Source organism: Falco peregrinus, chromosome 5 (genome assembly GCF_023634155.1).
Source record: "Falco peregrinus isolate bFalPer1 chromosome 5, bFalPer1.pri, whole genome shotgun sequence".
Classification (NCBI taxonomy): Eukaryota; Metazoa; Chordata; class Aves; order Falconiformes; family Falconidae; genus Falco; species Falco peregrinus.
The window spans coordinates 10,524,729-10,544,189 of record NC_073725.1 but is presented as its reverse complement, the minus strand read 5'-3'; the positions used below and the strand labels follow the sequence as shown (position 1 = coordinate 10,544,189).

General features: G+C 42.5%; 1 protein-coding gene across 5 annotated transcripts in view; it reads left to right on the top strand.

The window, feature by feature from the left end:
• THRB (thyroid hormone receptor beta) overlaps positions 1–19,461 on the top strand; it is a 161,293-nt gene that overhangs the window by 63,128 nt on the left and 78,704 nt on the right. Inside the window, exon 1 of one of the 5 annotated variants that reach the window (XM_027782737.2) lies at positions 7,306–7,328. The exons of the other annotated variants lie outside the window; for them this stretch is intronic. The gene's annotated coding sequence lies outside the window, so the exon portion shown is untranslated. Of the gene's footprint in view, positions 1–7,305; positions 7,329–19,461 lie in introns of those variants that run through there. 5 annotated transcript variants of the gene reach the window in all.

Below are 19,461 nucleotides of genomic sequence, written 5' to 3'. Positions count from 1 at the left end.
GCAAATCTCCCCTAGATGACAGTAATAAGGATGAAAGCAAGAAAATCATGATAACAATGATAACAGTACTTATAAGGCATTTATACGACTTGCAAGACAGTTGTGTGATAATCCATTCTAGATCAAATGATGATACACAGTAAATAAACACCACAAAGAAAAAAGCATTAGGATGCCTACACTTGGGTGAAAATAACAGTGAAATACCCTTTCTGTGATACTGTATTTTCCTTGATTGTCATATGTATAAACTGAAAATAATTGCACCTGAATCAGTGAAATTATATTACAGCTCAACAAGAGATGGGGATTAACTCCTGCTACTTGTTTACTGGAGACCTGAAAAGTTCCGGTACCCATTTTTAAGGCAGTGTATGTTGTGATCTCACCACGCCTGACATGAATTTGAGTAGTTAAGACATGGAAATTGTTAGCTGGTGGTACAAATCCATGAGGAGCGGCCGATACCTAAGCGGCTGCGCTGCCCTCAGCGAGGCCTGGGCAGGCTGGAGAGCCGGAGGGAAGGGACCTCATGGGGTCCCACAGGGGCCAGCGCGGGGTCCTGCCCTGGGGAGGGACAGCCCCTGCACCGGCACAGGCTGGGGGTGGGCTGCTGGGGGGCAGCTCTGCGGGGAAGGGCCGGGCGGTGCTGGGGGACAGCCGGTTGCCCGCGGGCCAGCGGTGGCCCTGTGGCCGAGAAGGCGGGTGGGAGCCTGGGGCGCGTTAGGGGCAGCATGGCCAGCGGGTGCAGGGAGCTGATCCTGCCCCTCTGCTCGGGCTGGTGAGGCCCATCGGGAGTGCTGGGCCCAGCGCTGGGCTCCCCAGTCACGGGAGACGGGGAGCTGCTGGGGAGGGCCCAGCGGGGGCTGCGGAGCTGGTGAGGGGCCTGGAGCACCTCCCTGGTGAGGAGAGGCTGGCAGAGCTGGGGCTGTGTAGCTGGAGAAGGCCGAGGGGGGTCTCACCCGTGCGTACCAACACCTTAAGGGTGGGTGGCAGGAGGACGGGGCCGGGCTCCTTCCAGTGGTGCCCAGCGACAGGACCAGGGGCAATGGGCACAAACTGCAACACGGGAAGTTCCAGCTGAATATGAGGAAAAAGCTCTTTACTTGGAGGGTGGCGGAGCCCTGGCACAGGCTGCCCAGGGGGGCTGTGGAGTCTCCTTCTCTGGAGACATTCAAACCCACCTGGGCGTGATGCTGTGCAGCCTGCTCTGGGTGAGCCTGCTTCAGCAGGGGCTTGGGCTAGGTGATCTCCAGAGGTGCCTTCCAGCCCCGACCAACCTGTGAATCTGTGGTTTGTCATAGTTATATGTTTGCATGCACGGGATGATTTAGACTTTTCTATATGAAATACGTGTAAATCAAATAATATACAAGTTTGTGTATATGTTCTTGGGTTTTTTTGTGAAATCCAAAGTACCAAGTTATAAACCTATTGAAATATTTTTTTCATGCAGAATTAATGTTAAACTCTGTACTTACTACCAAGTCAACACATAAAATAAATGGATCACTTCTACAAACATTCTGCTTACCATTTCTATTCTCAGAAAAGTTTGAGTTTTTATTGCCTCTGTCAGCCAATGTGTAACGACCCAGCATTTCCACTGCTGAAGAAAATTGATTTGTTGTGCAAAAACTGATACTAATTAAGCTGTTTTCCGTGTCCAGTCAGTGTAGTGCTGATGTGTGGGTAGGTGACCAAGTCTTAGGTGCCTGAACTTCTTGAAGTAAATCTCAAGAGTGTGCATAGGGTACATCAGAACGTGGCTGCAGTATGCCGTGGATGTTATGCTTGTAGTATCTTGGGCTGTATTTGAATAAAAATATTGGAGGCTTTATCCCTTACAGACTGAAAATGAGTGGAATGAATGAAGAATTGGACCAGAGTTGAATTAATTGTTCCAACACCAGCTTTCAAGTGAGGCTGGATTGAAATTACTCTGCTTCTGATTTAGAAATGGAAGAGTTTTTAGAAAGCAAAACTAAACAGTAACAGAGGATCGAAAGTTACCATCTGGTTCATGGAGAACAATCCTATGCTTTTGGCAACATCTGCTGCATATATTCTCTATAGTAACGTGACCAATTTAAAATAGTTTGTCACCATATATTAATGTCTGGTGCTTGCACAGGTACAGCCTTTGGGCTGCACGTATGTGGCATCTGTAAAACAATGACAGACAGCAAATATGACACAGACCAGATTAATGAAGGAACAAAAGAGGTTTTATTGATGATATCTCTAGTATTCAGAAAGAATTACACCTTTTTTGTCACTGTGAAATACGTGCAATACTAGCAAGACCCTTCACGCTAGGCTTGCCTTGTGATTTTTTTCAGTGATGATGCACGCTCTTTTATACCAGAAGGGAAAGAAGCTAATTAAGTCCTTTACAAATACACGTGAAACACACAATAAATAAAATCTTGCAAGAGTGCTGCTTAAGATTATAGTGTTCATCTATCAGGCTTGGAACAGAATTCCAATTAGAATCTCAGCGCGATGAGTGGTTTATGTTAAGTGTGTAGTACAGGCATCATAATAGTTTTCCTTCTCTTGATATATTGGTGATTTACTGAATAGTGGCATGAGGTACTGATTGGTTTTATGGCTGTCTAAGAACATGGTATAGTGTTAACGCTCCATGTTCTTCAGACTGAAATGGTTAGGATGCCTGCTGTGTTTTAATGAGGTCTAGCACTATATTTAAATTTGTTTTACCATACTGATTCATCGACTTTTCATAACCATATTTGAATTGTCTCAGATATCCTCCTATCGCAAAAAATCTAGCCTGTGTTACAGTCCCTCAGACACCAAGTCCTGACAGCTATGTGTCCTGTACGATCGTCTGTGCTTTTATTCTCTGGTAGAAAGTGTAACTAAAGAACAGTGATTTAGCTTTTGGGTTGATACCCACTTCAAACTTACTACAATACTCTTCTCTCTTCATCTGCTGCTGTCGTCTTATCCAAGTATTATAAATATCTCTTATTTCTCTCCAGTTAACTTTCTAGCTCTCTGAGTTGGAATGCTGTGTCCATTAGCCATATAAAAACTTGTTGTCTAGGAGGGGAAAGAAGAGTTATTTCTCTTAGCCTAGTGTGGGAATTTGGAGAGACAGACTGTAATTAATTATCAAGCTTGAATTTTGGCCAAGGCTCTGTTAGACTGAGAGTTACAGTTCATGAATTTCTTTCATTCTTGTGATGATAGGAGGAGCAGGAGGGAGACAAGAGAGTGGGATTTCATGCTAACGTAGAGAGCTTGGACTCTTGCTGTGGCAACGTGTTTCAGTTGTCACAATTTTAAGCTGTGCTGCTTTATGTGGCTGTGGCAGGAGGATGGGGGGTAAAAATGATAGCAGAGCTTCATATGACATTATTTGCAGGGGAAAAAATGGTTAATTATACATAAATCAAGCTCACAAAAAACAAACGGAGCATGAAAGAGCTACAGTGCATGCCCTCTGCCTTTCAGACCGTTTCCAATTCACTTGGTGCTTTGTGCTGCTTTTCTGAGGCAATTCTTTTCACTTTATGTGCATCAACACACATTTTGTCATAATTTGTTGATGGTAACTTTTGGGCAGATCTAGCAAGTCTCTAGTAGGCTGTTTAGCAATTAGATGAAATATAAATTAAGAAGTTGCAGTATGAGTAATATTATAAATATATTTTGATTCCTCTGCTAGCTCTAGAGTTATTTTTTGTAGGGAAGAAGTAATGACATGACAGTGGCAAGTATTAAAACTGATGCATCCAGAATTGGGGGGGGGGGGGGGGGGGGGGGGGGGGAAGGGAACCTATGTATCCATCCACCAAGGCCACTCTTCTGCCACGTTATTGGGAGCTTATGCCACATGAGCCAGCACTAATGGGAATAGTTTTATTCAATGGAGAAATAGGACTAGAGAGAAGATCTTTGATGAATACATTTCTTCTGTAGTTTCAGTTGTGTTCCTCTTCGTGACCAAAATTTTTCAATGTTACCTAATAATTCACATTTAAATGATGGAAGAAAATTATTCAGGGTCCTAACTTTTATGAATTTCTTGGGTTTATATATATGTCTTCTTAAATGCATGGTATGCAAAGTCCTAATACGTTTCTGTTCTTAAGTAATAAGAGAATTAGATCTGGTTTTCTTCTGTCTTTAAGGAAATGCTTGCATCTGAAAAGGTTATAGCATTGTGCTGTGTAATGGTTCTGCCGTCCTTGTAAAACAAGATGTACTTTGTCCTGTTAAAATTAGAACTACTTAAGAGACACAGCAATTATTATGAAATTGCAAATCATCTCTCTCCTGGGAGAAGGTGATTTTCTTCGCTGAAGGAAAGTTGGCATTAATAAGCACATAATCAGTGAAAATAGTGTTGTCATAATGGGTATTGAAGTTTATGTCTGTGGGAATAAATGATATTGTAGGGGGTAGGAAAAAAAGCAGGGTCCAGCTGCACAGTCAGCATTCCTTTTCATCTTCTGCCTTTTTGACTAATCCATGGTATAACCAGCTAGTTGTGGAAAGTGGGATTCAGTGCTGAAAGGAGAACATGTGAATGACCTAGGAAATGAGCTGAAGAGTGGAAACCCCCCCCCCCCTATAATCAGTTATTTAAATTATTGCATTTCTATGTCTATTTCTATAGTATAATTTCTGGGTAAAACCTTGAACAGCCAGTCACAGAAAGTTTTCTGCCTTATTTAGTTCCATTTCGACTCCAGACCATGATGTAGTTGCATGCGCAATGCCCACTCAGTATTGAGCAACCAACACAAGAAAGGTAAATGATTAACCAACGCTTACAGTTCCTTTCTGGCTATTGCTCAAAAATCACTGCAGAAATCATTGAAGACCTTCAGAAATTCTTGTGTGCTGAGGCCGAGTACCCGTCCCCGTCGCCTGCCTGCAGAGGACAGCGGTTCAGGACTTCCCTGTCTTTGCCGCTGCCTTCTGGCAGGGTGACCTTAGGTGCACCAGCGTGTTGCAGCCGTGGTGGAGCAAACACGCTGGAGCTGGGTCAGAGCTGTGGCTGCTCGGAAGGCAGGGGATCTTGCCCACACCAACTCTGTGCTGCTGCTGCTGCGGCTGGGTAGTAGGTGGCTAAGGAGGTGTGTGCTGGGTTACACAGTAGCTATAGAGTAAACACAGTGTTTGTCTTTCCGGAGGGTTTTGTTTAATGTTTTGTTCTCGGTCCTGATTGGTAGCTCCAGTGTCCTTTCCCTGGGACTGCTGAAATGATGTTTATAGCTGGATTTGTTAGGAAACAGGGAAGATTTTCAAAGGCATAGATTTCCTTAAAAATCTCAGTAAGAGCTGTCTGCCTGATTGCCATTTGTGGTACTTCAAATAGTCTTTCTCATATTTTCTATATAGGTTTCTAATCATGGAAACAGGGGCATAAGTTTATACACCTTTTAAAAAGAGGTGTCTTCTCCTGATGAATAGGGGTTTATTTCTGAACGACAGTTATGGGGATACGTACAGTCTGAATAACAGGATACCTGCAGGAGGGTGTCAAAATATTTAGGAGCAACATGTTGTAGTTGGTATCTGAGAACATTAGCTTCATGTTGACAATTTCTGAGTTACTATATTATGCTATCATTTTAAGTGCATTTTATTCTGATGTAAGTACTGTGCACACACAGCACACACAGTTTGCAAAGTCAAGCGCTGTACCCCACCAGTGACCCTGTCTGGCTGTTTCTTTTCATCATAAACTCATTATCCAAGTCACTTCTGTCAGCTCATTAAATCCTTTTCTTTTTAACCTCTTCTTCAGGGGATCCTACTCTGTTCTCTGCAGAAGTGGTCTGTATGGGCCAGGTATACGTTCTTTCTCCTGTTTTCAGCAGGTTTTCCTCCCAGGGGCGTGCGTCAGCCTGGTCCTGCTCTCAGCGCTGCCTGACCTGCATCCCGGGCTGCAGCAGGGGCAGCAGCAGTGGCAGGGAAGGCATCTCACCTTCCTCTCCTCGTGTGAGGATGGAACTTGCAGTGTTACCTGGCATTAAACCCCATATCCAGCGCCTCCCACAATTTTGCAGAGGTTGGTATGTCGTCAGGTATGAACTGGTTTTAACTGGCCTGGCAAAAGCAACTTCCCTGACTAAAATGCACCTTCTGCCTGTTTAAAACAAGAAGGATATTTGAATTCTTGAAGGAGGAGTTACCAAATATGTTTTCTCATTGTAAAACATTGTCTTTTTTTCCTGGCTTTTATCTTGGAAATCACTGAACAGTTTTGGCTGGTGCAAGAAAAAAAATAGCCTGAGGCATACATCCAACATGGGAAGTTTGAGCCTGGACAATTAGTCTGGCAAAATTATAAGTAAGTGAAAATCGGATCTTACAGGAAGTATTGGATAATTCTTAGTAACAGGCTCTGTGACAGTTCCCACCTATGTGTATTGAATTTGCTAGAACACTTTCTTTTCAACATGCATGCAACTTGCACACACTCTTATCCAGTGTATTCTGCTGAAATGCATATCACTTAATTAAATAATCCACTTAATGTGCCTAAGAATCACTCTATCTTAATATGACTGCAGCTAATCACATGTGTTGTTAAACCTGTTAATTGCTTATCATGTATTTGCCTAGTTTGAGTTTTATAACAGCAAATGGAGGACCAAATGCTCAGTGTCCTTTATAACTATTACTACTAGACATGTTAGACTAATTGTAAAATTTTTGTCCATCCTCAAAAATGTACACTAAATTTATCATATAAAGGTCAGTAATTGAAATACTGTTGTGACGTAGAAAGCTGTCTTGCTATCAATGATTCAGGAAAACAATAACTTGGTGGAAAGCCTTTAGTCTTCATTCTTCTAATGCATAAATTTGGCTATTTCCATATTGAGTTTTTCACAGTGGGAGTCAGAGGAAGGCTTTGGCTGGATGTTCTCTACCGCTAGTTAAGAGCCTTTGTTGTGTTTTCATTACGTTTGCCTCACATAATCACTCGCTGTTAATTTCAGAAAGTCTTTGATATTTCTCTTTGTGTGCATCCCATAAACAATAGCCTGATCCAAAATGAAACGTGAATTACTGCCTTCTGACCTTACATACAGCTTTTCCTTGTGGAAAAGAGCATATGAATCCAGATGTTAACTGCATCTTGAGCACAGATAACTTCCTTCTGTGTACAGTGCCCACATTCCTAGGCAAGGTCAATGATCTGGTCAAGTGAGGCTTTTTTGTTTGTATGACTTCTCTTGGCCCTATTCCTTTTAACCATTTTTTTTCCTATATTCAGGTATGCTTCCCGAACCAGCTCAGTCTTTGTGGAGAGGTCGTGGTATTTACCGTGGCCGCAGGTTGGTGGTGCATTGCATCTAGCCTTAGTACTCCTAGGACCAGATCGAAAATGCCAGGGTGCTATGGCAAAAGCAGCAGTAAGCATGAACACCTTTCCTTCAGCTTGTTTCTTCTGATGGGTTCATGTTGTGTTCATGGGACAAGTCTCGTGTCAGGGGTGCTGGGGCAGGAAGGCTGAAACTTCCCAGGGAAATGTGGAGATGGAAGGTGGTGTGCAGAGAACACTGCCTTAAAGCTTATAATTTCCAGAGGAGCTGTCTGCAGGAATGCTGTAAGCATGGAGGAATGATACCTCAGAAGATCACTCTGGTTGCACCCTGGGATGTATACCAATTTATGGGAGGAGTCTTCTCACAATGGAAAAGGTAGAACTCTATATTGAGCAACCTAACTGAACCCGGAAATCCTTGCCCAGTTTGATTTGGGTAAAGGAACCTCTGCTACTAAGTTCTGTGCTACTTAGTATCTATATAGTAGATACTTGCTGCTGAGGGCACACAGAAGGGAAAGGATTAAAAGAAAAAAAAGTAAGCCAAGCATTTGGAAATTCAGTATGTGTGCACAGCACAAGTCATCAAAGCCTGCTAGAGACCCCTTGTGAGAAGAGGTGTGCAGTTAAAATGGTAATTTATTGTTTGGGCAGGTTCTTTGGGAAGGAGGAAGGTGACTGAATCTTCAGGTGATCATGGTGAGAGTGGTGGTGGTTACTCTTCTGGCTCTGCTCATTGTCCTGGCTCGGCCAGTTTTTCCTCTGCTAGTCTTCAAGGTGGGCAGAGCCGAGAATGATTTTGCCCCAGTATGATGGCACCATGCCTTGCAGTCAATTCTAGTGTAAGAGGAAATGGTAGAAGAAAGAACAAGAAGGAGGCAGTGATGGGTCGGGGAGAGAAGAAGAGAGAATACAGTGGTACTGTCCTGTTTTGTGGGAGCAAAGGCTTGTACATTAGGGGAAAAGCTGGGTCTCGTGTCCATTGAGATCTGCACCACACATCCTGATCATGGCCAGTGACCTCAGGCATGTGCAGGTCTGGTATCACAGTGGTTAATGTTTGCCAGCGAAGGACTGATGCTGGAAGAAAGTGAAGGCTGACTATTTTTGGCAGAGAATCCCCACTCTTTGCAGAGTCACTTGCAGACTTGTGAAGACCATGAATCTTACAGTCTTTTCTGTTGCAAGGCTTTGAAGGTAGATGGCAGATGGGTTAAGTTCATCTTCTGGTTATTTCGTTCCTCAGCTAAACCTGCTTTCTATTTGTGCCTGTGTGAGCTCACTCATTTGCATTCCTGTACTGTGCTCTCTCTTTCTTATTTCTGTTTTTCCTGGACTGTCTTATTATAGAGTTCCCCAAACCCAGTATCCTGCTAAGACACAGTGGAGTGGTGATACCTGTTCCATGCACAGGCTGATGGGAATGCCCGCGCTCCTGTGGGAAGCGTCGCGACCATCTGTGTCAGCGATTTAAGTCTAGGCTGAATCCTCTGTTGCTGCAGGTGCTCTCAGATGGATGCAGGGTTGTCAGGATGTCTTATCTGAACTAGGACTTCATCTGCAACTCAGCCTTTCTGAGCCAGGGAAGGGCATGCTAACAGGAACCGAATGGGCTGCTCTTTCCCAGCAGTGCAACCCAGCTCTGCCCAGGACGTGCCAAAGCTTCATAAACTTCTCATGCCTGCTGTTAACACAGTTCTGGGATGGCAGTGGTTGATATTTCTGTTTAGAGCGATGGGTTTTTAGGTTCCTTTAATAGTTCTGCATCTAGCAGTCCTTACAGTATACTGCAAATATATATGAAACTTTCCGGTTTTCCCCACAGCTCTGCAGTAAAGGTAGAACTGGTGGCCCCAAGAGATAGAGCATTTTCCCGTAAATTCTTTGCCCCATCTGTTTTCAAGTTAACTGATGATGAAGGAGAGGGAGGATGAAGGGGAAGAATAGTATAATAAAATTCCTCTGTTGCATCACTTACAATTCTCAAAGAATGTTTGTAAAAATCAATGTTGCTTCTCTTTAAGCTGCTGGGGGGCACAAGTCTTTAGTCAATTAAATCCTTGGGTTTGGATATATTTTTTTTTCCAGCAAGGCTTCTTGAATATCTTTGTTCTGTTACATGTGCCTGGTGTCATTTTACTAGCTAAAATAGTGGGACAAGTTTTGTGTATATTAGGTATATACTAGATAAGCAATAATGGGAAAAATGAAAGCATGGTTCAGATTAGGAATTAGAAGTTGATGTAATCTGAATGTGAGCCACATGAGTCTGAATTGTCTGACTAGTTTAGATCATGCAGTTGGGAAAATAGTGGAAAGGAGCCCTAAGTACAGATGACCTCCCAGATGCTACATTTGGTTATTTTGGATAAAGCAGAATGTTACCTGAAATTCTGTATTTCTTTTTGTGATCGCCCTTTCCAGTCACAGGAGGGCAATCAAGGTAAAATAGGATCTGTGAGCTGCCATTTTCCATGCTAGCTCTGAAAAAGTTATTCTGGTAATTTGTTCTTGAGCAGGTAAATGTGGCTGTTCTTATTGTAGTCCTAATTTTCATTTTGAATAGAGCTATCAATCTGGCAAGCTGTACTTGACACCCAACAACTGGTGGGATATCTATAGACCAGATAGGAATAATTTTGTCTAAAGATACTAGCTCCTTTAATAACAAGTCATCCCTTCTTCTCAGTGTAGTTTATCCCACTGCTTTTCTCTTCTTTTCTGACTCCACTGAGGGCTGGTATCCCGAGAAGACCTCCACTCCTTGTGCTTCGTGCCTGACCTCCCAACAGTAGCACTTGTTTACCTAGAGAGATAATTGTTTTCTGGAGAGCATCCAGCTGATAACTTACTTTTTCATTAGACCCCTTTTTCCTATTAGTTATCTCCTGTTAGTTGATCTGTGTCATTTGATAAAACTAATTAGGTAATAAAAGACTGCTTCTGAACTCCTCCCTTTAATTTTGGCATGGTGAAATGTACTTCTTGGCACCTTGCTCTTTCCTCATAAAGGCAGCCTTCAGTTGACAAACAACATTAATCCAAAAGTAAACAATCCAGTTCACGCATCCTCTCTTGATATATCCTGGTGCCAGAACGAAATAGTTCCTAACAAATTATTTGTACCAAAGATAGTGACATAACCCTGGCTCTGTTTTAGAGTTTTGCAAATGTTTGCAGAGCATCTCAAGAGGCCAGGCTAAAAATACTCAATGAAACCATTCAGCATTCTGCTAAAAGCATTTTGTTTCCTAGGACTTACCTCTGTTCTGAAAATGCTGCCCCACAGCTGCATTGCATTTATTAGAAGGTGATGCAGGTTTAAGGTAGGAACATCATGTTTTGTATTTAATTTTAAAATATAGCCTAATTTCCAGGTTTGCTTTTTAGATTATGTGCTTGTTTTGTTAAAAAGAAATCTCTGTGGAAGAAAAGTTTATTATTAGCTTCAAGCTGGAGTAGCCTTCTTTATCCTTCATGAAAGTTTTCAGTGTGAAGGTCTGAGATGTGATGATATGCAGCTTTTCCAAGACAAATAGCAGAAAAAATTCTATATGGCCAATGGCCTCCGCTACATCCTAATGAGGTAGAAATTGCCTGAGGATGCTGGTGGATTTTTTTTTTCTTGATTGCTGCACGTGTGCATCGCAAGAGAAGGAAGGTCTCAAAGCTTCCTTTGAGAAGAATATGGAATATGCTCTGCTCAGATGTGAGATCTGTAGAAATCACTGTGGTCATCTTCTGTTTGTGGTGCTCCAGAACCTGGAGAAGAAATACATCTGGGATCCTCAAGGACTCTCAAGGTCTGAATACCCAGCCCACCAGAAGGCAAAGGGAAACAATTTTCCAGGTTTCAGGTGTTTTAGGGATAGCAATCAGGTCATGGAGGGATGACTGAAGGTATGCATCTAGCTTGGCTGATGCTACACGTGGCCTACCCAGACTCATACGGGGTCCAGAGCAGCTGGTGGAGGCCAGGCAGGACAACTGAGGTCATGTGTGGACAACTGAACTGAACTCTTACATAGTCTTGGTCTCTTATTTCAGCACGGTTTCAACCTAGAGAAAATCTATGAAAGGCCAGCAGAAGGTTCTCTCAGAATCTGGCCTGTGTTTTACACTCAGAGATGTCATTGCTCTTAAAAGAGTAGCTTCTACCTGTTGATTATTCAGTGTTAAATGCATCCAGCACTTCGGTCAGGTCTGAAGAAGTGTGTTGATATTAGTTGCATATTCACTGTGCGCTGGATTTGCTTCCATGTCAGAAAGATGTACCGTGGGGATGCTCAGAATCCATTGTGCTCACAGAGGGTTGGAGTACTACATCTTCAGGGATGTAAGAGCCCCAAAATAGTAGCATATAAAATTTTAAAATCAGTGATATGATAAACTCCGACAGTACCAGCCTGTGTTTGAGTGAGTCATGTGATAAATAAGTTATGGGAGTGATAGTGAGATGCAGTTACAGCAATAAGAAGTAACTTTTTAAATGAAAGAGAAATTGAAGTTTGTATTTAATTTGGCCTAATTAGATTCGGGAAAAGTTTTGACTTGCTTTCTGCCCCTGAACATTTTTTTGTATCTTCTCTAGATGCACTTATAGCCAACTCTGACTCAGGGGCATTTAACTAAGATGACTGAAATGGTTATTATCCTCTGGAGCTGCTGATTTTTCCTATCAGGAACACTCCTGAGCTATTGCAATTTATAACCTAGCATAATGTCAGCTAAAACTTTTGGCTATTTTGACTGACGTACCTTGTATTTCAGGCAGATTTGGTTCTGCATTTCTATCATTAAACATAAGCTTTCCAAGCAATTGCCAGTTACTGTTCCTAGTGAATTGAAAGCATGGACTAGCCTGCCATCATGTCAAATCTGATAATTACTTTTTACTCATAAGTGGCTCTGGAAATCCAAACAACTAAGCCTGTTTGTCCTGTGTGCTTTCATTTAATGTACTGGTTCATTTTCACTTCAGGTAGTTTCTCAGCCCTCCTGGCTGATGTTTTAACACCACGAGAAGACCCTATCGGTCTTGCATGAAGTGTTAGTGCTGTGCTTAGTGGTGCATCGGTGAATTGTATCCTGCGTGGCCTGACTTACAGTTTACTGTGAACAAATTACCCAGGGTTATAGATTTGCTAAGAGGTAGTGTTAAGAGTCTCTGTATTTATAGGCACCATGACACCCGTTTTCCCCCCGGGGTCCTTTCCCTGTCTGGGTTGTGTGCTGCCTGCCCCTGCCCTAAGTGGGATGTGGAGCAGTGCCAGAGGTGCTCTTGGCAGCACGGTTATGGGCTCTTTCTGGCCTGACCCCAAAACAAGGGCACAGATAAGGAGCAGAGGAGGCTACAGCCTGGTTTTGAATGGAGTTGCTGTTGGTTTCTCTGCCTCGGCTCAGTGTTTAGCTGTGGCCTCTGTAACGCTGTCAAGGTCTGGTCCATGGGAAGGGAGAGACTGCTCCACTGCTACAGCTGCAGTCCTGGTCTAGGCACCGCAGGTATAAATGAAGAGGTGCCGCTGAGCAGGAGCGATGCTCTGGGTGTCCTGGCAGGAGAGCGCATAGCACCTCTGCTGCTTTTTTGGCTGGACCAGACGGGAAACCTCCCCACCTTGCTGTCCGCTTGGGCTGCCAATGGATGCTGTCTGTACGACTAATGAGATAAGCAAACCTCTCCATCCCTACCCTCGTGTGCAAAAGCAATGCGCTTTAATATAACGTGTCATTTCTATTGCATATTAAAACTAAGCTGTTAAAATATTGTGGATTAAACCGTTAACATCCACTTTTTCACTCATACAGGATCCACAAACACGGCCTATATAAGGGATTAAGAGTGCATAGCTCTAGGTGTTATCAGTGAACAAGGAGAGCTGTGTTCTTACTAGCTAGCAGCAGTGCAGCTTCTTCTGAATTCACGAGAAATCCTTTTGCAGCTTGTAAGCAATTGCAGTCATTTTTGCAGGATTTCTTCTATAATAGGAATTGCTGTTGTGACATTCTTAGTTCTTCTCAGGTTCAACCAAACTGTACTTAGGTGAGGCAATTATTGTATTTTTTTCTGAATGAACATGCCAAAGAAATGCCTAAATCCATCAGAAGATTTTAAGGGGAAAATCCCACCCTATTTAACTGCTGTACTAGTGTGAGCTTTGCGGACAGTTCAGCAGTGGATTATGTTTTTCAGCGATTTTGTCTGGTGCTAAAAAAAACAAGCTCTCTGATGTATGCCAAAGTTACACGGAATACATATAAGAGCTAAAATTGAGCATACCTCTTGCAAAGGAAAACTAAAATTGGAATGAAAATATACTAAACTGTGGTGTGAGTGAAATGTGACAGTGACTTACTTCTATGCAAAAATTTAAGCTAGAAAGTGAAAAATGGTAAAAGCTGAATAGTAGCTAGCACAAGTAAATAGTATTTGTCTTCAAAGGGCCATAGGGATTTTCCTGCATTTCAGAAGATCCATAAGATGGTTTGGCTTGACTTTCAGGTACTGCAGCCGAAGCAAAGAAGTTGAGTAACTGTCCGTAGCAGGGCTAAAATGAAATTCAGATATTCCTGGTCTCTCCTCTTGTTCTCCAGTTGCTTGACTGTCAAGGCAGACTGACACCAAATTGTCAGGAAGATCTACAAGTTCTTGTTGATTATTTTTTTTAACTTGTTTAGCGACTTTGTCTCTGTAACAGACATTTGTACCACAAATGCATAAAAGTGGTTTGAGCATGTCTGCTTCTGAATATATTTTATTTTTAGAAAAATTTTCCCCTGTTCTTACCATTTCCTGTGGTTTTACTCTGGAGCATGATGGATGAAGAAGGCTACTTGTGTGATTAAGATATAAGAATAGAAATTGTATGTCCTGGGTGTACACATGCAAGTCAAGTGGGATGGTCAGTGCTAACAACAAGTGGACTTACGCATCTGTAAAAGAATGTTTGTCTTATTAGAAGCATGTAGAGGTGAGGCTGCACCGAGGTTTGAAAAGCCCTGTGGGATCCATGTAGGAAAGTGTCCATAAAAGTGATGTTAAATCGGTGAGAGTGTAGAAACAGTATGTTCACCTGTAGTAAGCAGTGAGAGAGTGGAGTTAAACAAGAGCGAGACACACTGGAATGAGTGTTGACACATGGAGTTAATTGAGGACAATTAAGTCTGTGTGTAGACAAGAAGTACATAGTCCATTTGAATTGCATGGTATTATGTGAGTAAAGGGTGCAGGATTAGACCCATTGTTTACAGATTTACCTAATGCTTTAAACTATTTGGATGAATGGTGTTACACAAATGTTACTCATAATTATTATTTAATTATGACCACATGTTTACTTTGAACGTAGTCCTATACTTAATATGTAGGAAAGCCAGGATAATATTGCAGCTTCAGTGTGTGAGCTACTGTTTGCCAAGCAGCGTTTTGCTAATGGCTTCTCTTTTCGTGTCATGAAAATGCCTCCCTGGCCTGTGAAGTTGCAGTGGTTACGGTATGTAATAGACAAATAGCTTTCACAAAAATACCTTCAGCTAGAACATTTTGAAGCAGTTGCATCTGAGATAGAATGCTAACTTATTAAAATTAATACTATTATATATGCTGCCTGTGTATTGTTTCAAAGTATCTGAGATGCCAGTATTTCATTCTGGTTACATTGAGAGTGCAGAAAGCAAATTTCATAGCATGATTCATAAGATCAGGAGTGCTACAGGATTTCTATAATTCATATGTTGCTACTTGCATTGGCATTTAAATGTTTAAACTGTTATAAAATTTCAGGTTCTTTAAATTTTAATCTAGTTTTTTTGACTCCTAAGCAGAATTAAGTTATTCCCTCTGTAATTCTGTGTTTTGAGGTTTTCCTTTGCTCAGATCTTCCACTTCAGATAGTGTGGAAAGCTTACGATAGTTTTATGAGTGGCTACAGATATAAGCAAGGAAAAGAGCTTAGTGGGGGGTTTGTATCTTTTCATTTTTGTTCTTTTTTTAAGGAACCTGATAAGAAACATAGTTCTGAGTGGTATACAGTATATCCTAGGTTGCAAGAGATGGGATGCTGTTCTGTCCTTTTTAAGTTAATTCTTTTTTAAGAGACTAAAGACAATGGAGAGTGTTAACCTTTTCTTTAGAATGCTTTTAGTGCTTTGGATGGAGCTATCTCAGTCCCTCCACACGTGGCGTTTTACTATGATTGTTGGGGCTTCTGAGAAGGAAAAAAGACCTCTCTTGAGCACAGGGCTGTGCGCATGGAATTGAGAGATCAACCCTGTTAATTCAAGAAATATTAGTCTTTCCTTTAACCCAATACAGGAATCTTCTGAATCCTGACTCTCTCAGTTCCTGAATCCTTTATAGTGACTGCAGCTCATATGTTTCTTGTTTTTTAAAAGCACTTGTTTTTCCCTGTGGGCCTCCCCTGACATGCTTGCCCCTCGATAGATGAGCTTGTGAACCCTACTCAACGCATGTAGAAGAAGATCCATGAGTCTTCTGGCCATGTCAGGCTTAAGGTGGCATGACACTTAGCGTGTACACCAAAAAAGCTTGTGTTTCTTCTGTGTTTCTGTGCATTTGCCCTGAACGCCTGTTTGCTTTGGGGGGAAATGACTTTTCTAATACTTTTTTTTTTTTTAATTGAAATATTAAATCATTTAATATAGATGTATTTTTTCTAAGGGGAAAAGGGGAGACATTCTGATTCCTGTTGGAGAGAAGAAACTTTTAAAAAAAACTTGTAGGTGTTCAAAGTTTACTTAAACTTTCTTTCACACAAAAAGACATTCTGTTCTAGATGACTGTTTCTACTTGAAAACAAAGTATTTTGATAGAATAAATTTACATTGAATTTGAAATTATTTCTGAAAGGAGGCTTGGTTTTAAGAAGCCACTTTGGCCCTTCAATTTATTATTTTGGTGTAGAAACGAAGGTAAAAATAAATTGTGAACGCAGTTCCCTTGCATAGGCTTGAGTCTCTGCCCAAGGCTCAAGCATTCCTTTGCCTTCCTCTGTGTTTTTCCAGCCCTGCCATAGGATTGAATGTTTGAATATTGTAGTGTCAACAGCTCCTTGTATTTTCGCTTGATGCAGTTGAGCAAAAGTTTTGACATTCAGCTGAAATGTTTGAGGAGCCATTACCAGCATAATTCTGCTTCTTAAGTAAATCTCATCTTGGTGCTTGAAATCTAAATGGATTAATATTTTTAATGTCTTGTTTACAATGCTGCCTATGAAAGCCTGTATTTGTCTACTTGCCAGCCTTCCTTCTTGGCCAGGAACTGTTCTGGCGTGAATCTCCATGCTGGGCTCCCATCCATTTTCCTTGAGTCTCTCTGGTTCCCTCCCTTTTCCTCAGGGGCTCTCTGGAAGATTGTCAGAAGGGCTTTAATTTCTTGAGCAAGTCAGCTTTTCTTGACTCCTAAATATTTCTGCCTCAGCCCTAAATTTCAGAGTTTGCCAGCCAACCACAGATGGCTTGCCCTGGTGGTGTTACAAAAAAAACACATATTTTCTCAGGTTTTGATGAAAACAAACCTAAAAACAAACCAGTGTTCGCTTTGTGAGTGGGCAGAAAAAGATGGTTAAGAAAAAAGAATCTTGAGTTCTGTGCATGTATGTGTGTTTCTTCACAAGATGCCCAGCAGTCATGATGGAGTAAAGGTGAGCTAGTAGATAACTCCCAATGTAGATTGTATACATTATAGCATACTACAGTATTTACCAGCAGAGCCATGCTAGCTGGGAATGCCAGGAAAACCCCAAAAATCCACAAAAAAAAAAAAAAAAACCAAACCAAAATCGTGCAGTCTGGTGGCCCTGGCTTAGATAAGATTCTTAGATTTAGATATAGACTTCAGGGGTAGGCAGGTTCGTAGAGGAGAGTCAGGAGACTTGCTTGAGTGTGACATAAACCCAAGTGCTAAAGCAGCACGTAAGTTATTAGAAAGTAGAAACCAGGGGTGTATGATATCAGACTACATTATGGTAAAATTATGCAGCTGTAGGTACGGTGAACCCTGACTTCTGAGCAGGCCAGCAAATCCTCACTAGTGGTTATTTTGATATGTGATACCCTGATGCTAATCTAAGGAGTTGAATGCAAAACCAGAGAAACGCCAGCAACAATAACAACCCTTAGCCGAGTGAGGAGCACTTGGCAGTGCTCGCTGCCTTCCTAGGAACGGAGAGTGAGCACGAGCTAACTCAGTGACAGGGTGCACGGTTCGCATAGAGGGATCGATGGATCCTTGCACAGTCCCCTGAGTCGGGTACATGTGGAGGGAAGAGGTGGTGTCTCCGCATCACGACTGAGACTGGTAATCGGACAGCCCCCACAGGGCAACAAGAACTTCTGCTTGGTCTGTCTTTGAATTGGGTGGGGGTTTGGTGCCCGGTCTGGTGTTGGGAGTGCAGCGGGTTGGCAGCCCTGGAGGAGCAAAGCCTGGCCTGGAGACCTGTTTCACCGGCCTGCCCCTGCCCTCAGACCGGCCGGAGCTGCTGTGACCTGCGGTGGAGGAGCAGCCACGTTGTCCTCTGCCATCGGCACGGCACTGGCCTGCCTCCCGCCCATCATCTCCATCAGGAGCTGGGCTCAGGCCTCCTGGGAGCGTCCAGTTGCGCTGGAGGTGAAGATGGAGGCGCAGATGAGAGGAGACAGCTGAACTCCTCTGTGCCTGCCTGCAAGGGACTGCAGGGGACAGCCGTACCCCAGGAGGGAGGGAGGGAGCGAGGGAGTGAAGGCCTGTTTGTGCATGTAAATGCTGATTTCCAAAGAGGTTTTAATTTCTGGTTCTTAACATGCCATTTAGTTTTGAAAACATGGTATTACTCAAAATGAGGTGGATTGGTGAGACAAAATCATCTTGACAATCTTTCATTACAGATACACAAGATATGTAAGTACCCTTAACATTTTAGAGACTAGCATGTCTGGCACTAAAAATTTATGAGAAATATAAATAGCAGGGATAAGGGAAAAGGAAATTTGGATTTAATATGCAAAGTGGCCAAGTATTTGGCTACCCTTTATCCATTACTGATCATTCTCTCTGATGTTCAGAAATTATTTGGAGTTGGGGTTTCTCAGGGTGGTTTTTTTTTAAAGCATCTTTGACTTTCTCAGACATCAGGATTACGAGATGAATGTGCAAACATGAGTGTGTGAGTCAGGAAACATGGCAGCGGAGGTGGCTGTGTGAGTGAGGCTGTAGGTAAACAGAAATAAAGTTAATTGGCAGTTTTCTTCTATAGCACGGGCAGCTGAAGTCCTCGCTGGAAGAAATTTTCTTTTCCCATTATCCTTTAGCATTCTCTTGGAGGGATTGTCTCAAGGGAAGTGAGTGAGTCAGAAAATATGCCAAGTTCATGTCATGGCTGTTTCGGCATTTCTTTCTCTTGCTGGCCTCCAGGAGCTTTATTGGCAAGTGTTTTTAAAGGAAATGTTGGCACAGGAAAGCCTTATTGTTTATGTCATGAAAGTCTCTTGGCGTCTTCTGCCTTGTTATTTTCTCCCTTAAATGGGGAAATTGGGGGGGGGGGGGGGGGGGGGGGGAGGCGGGGGGAGATGGGACTGAGAAAGGAAAAGAGGAGAGAAGCAGAGTATTAAGTTCGAGACTGTTGAGGGTTGCTACCACAACTGTTCTCCCTACATCAGGATGTATCTTGGTGAGTCCTTTCTTTTTCTTTTTCTCTGTTGCTGCTTTGCAGGCTCTGCTGCAGCCAGTGGATCAATTTTTAAATGTTTCCTCTTCATGTTTTTCAAGATGTGGCATTTACAGAGCTTTATGAAAGAGAGAAGCCAGCAGTTTTCTGGTGGGCTCTCCTTTGCCAGAACAAGGCAGGGAGAGGCAAATGCAGAGCCCAGCCAGGGTCAGCTCACTGCCACCTTCTCACACATGGAGCAGGGCCGTTGAGGGCCGTGATGGGCCGTTGAGGACATTTCATTAAATTCTTTTCTGTTTCGTGTAAGGTTTGCATACAAAATACAATGTGATTTACAGAAAAAAAAAATAATCGGGAAGTTCTGTGGAGCAGATGCAGTGGGTAAAGACAGGAACAATAGTGAAACGCTGCATGGTCAGAAATGCTGCTCGTTGAAAACCAAAGCAAAAAGCAAAAGCATTCATTTAAATGTATAAGCATTCT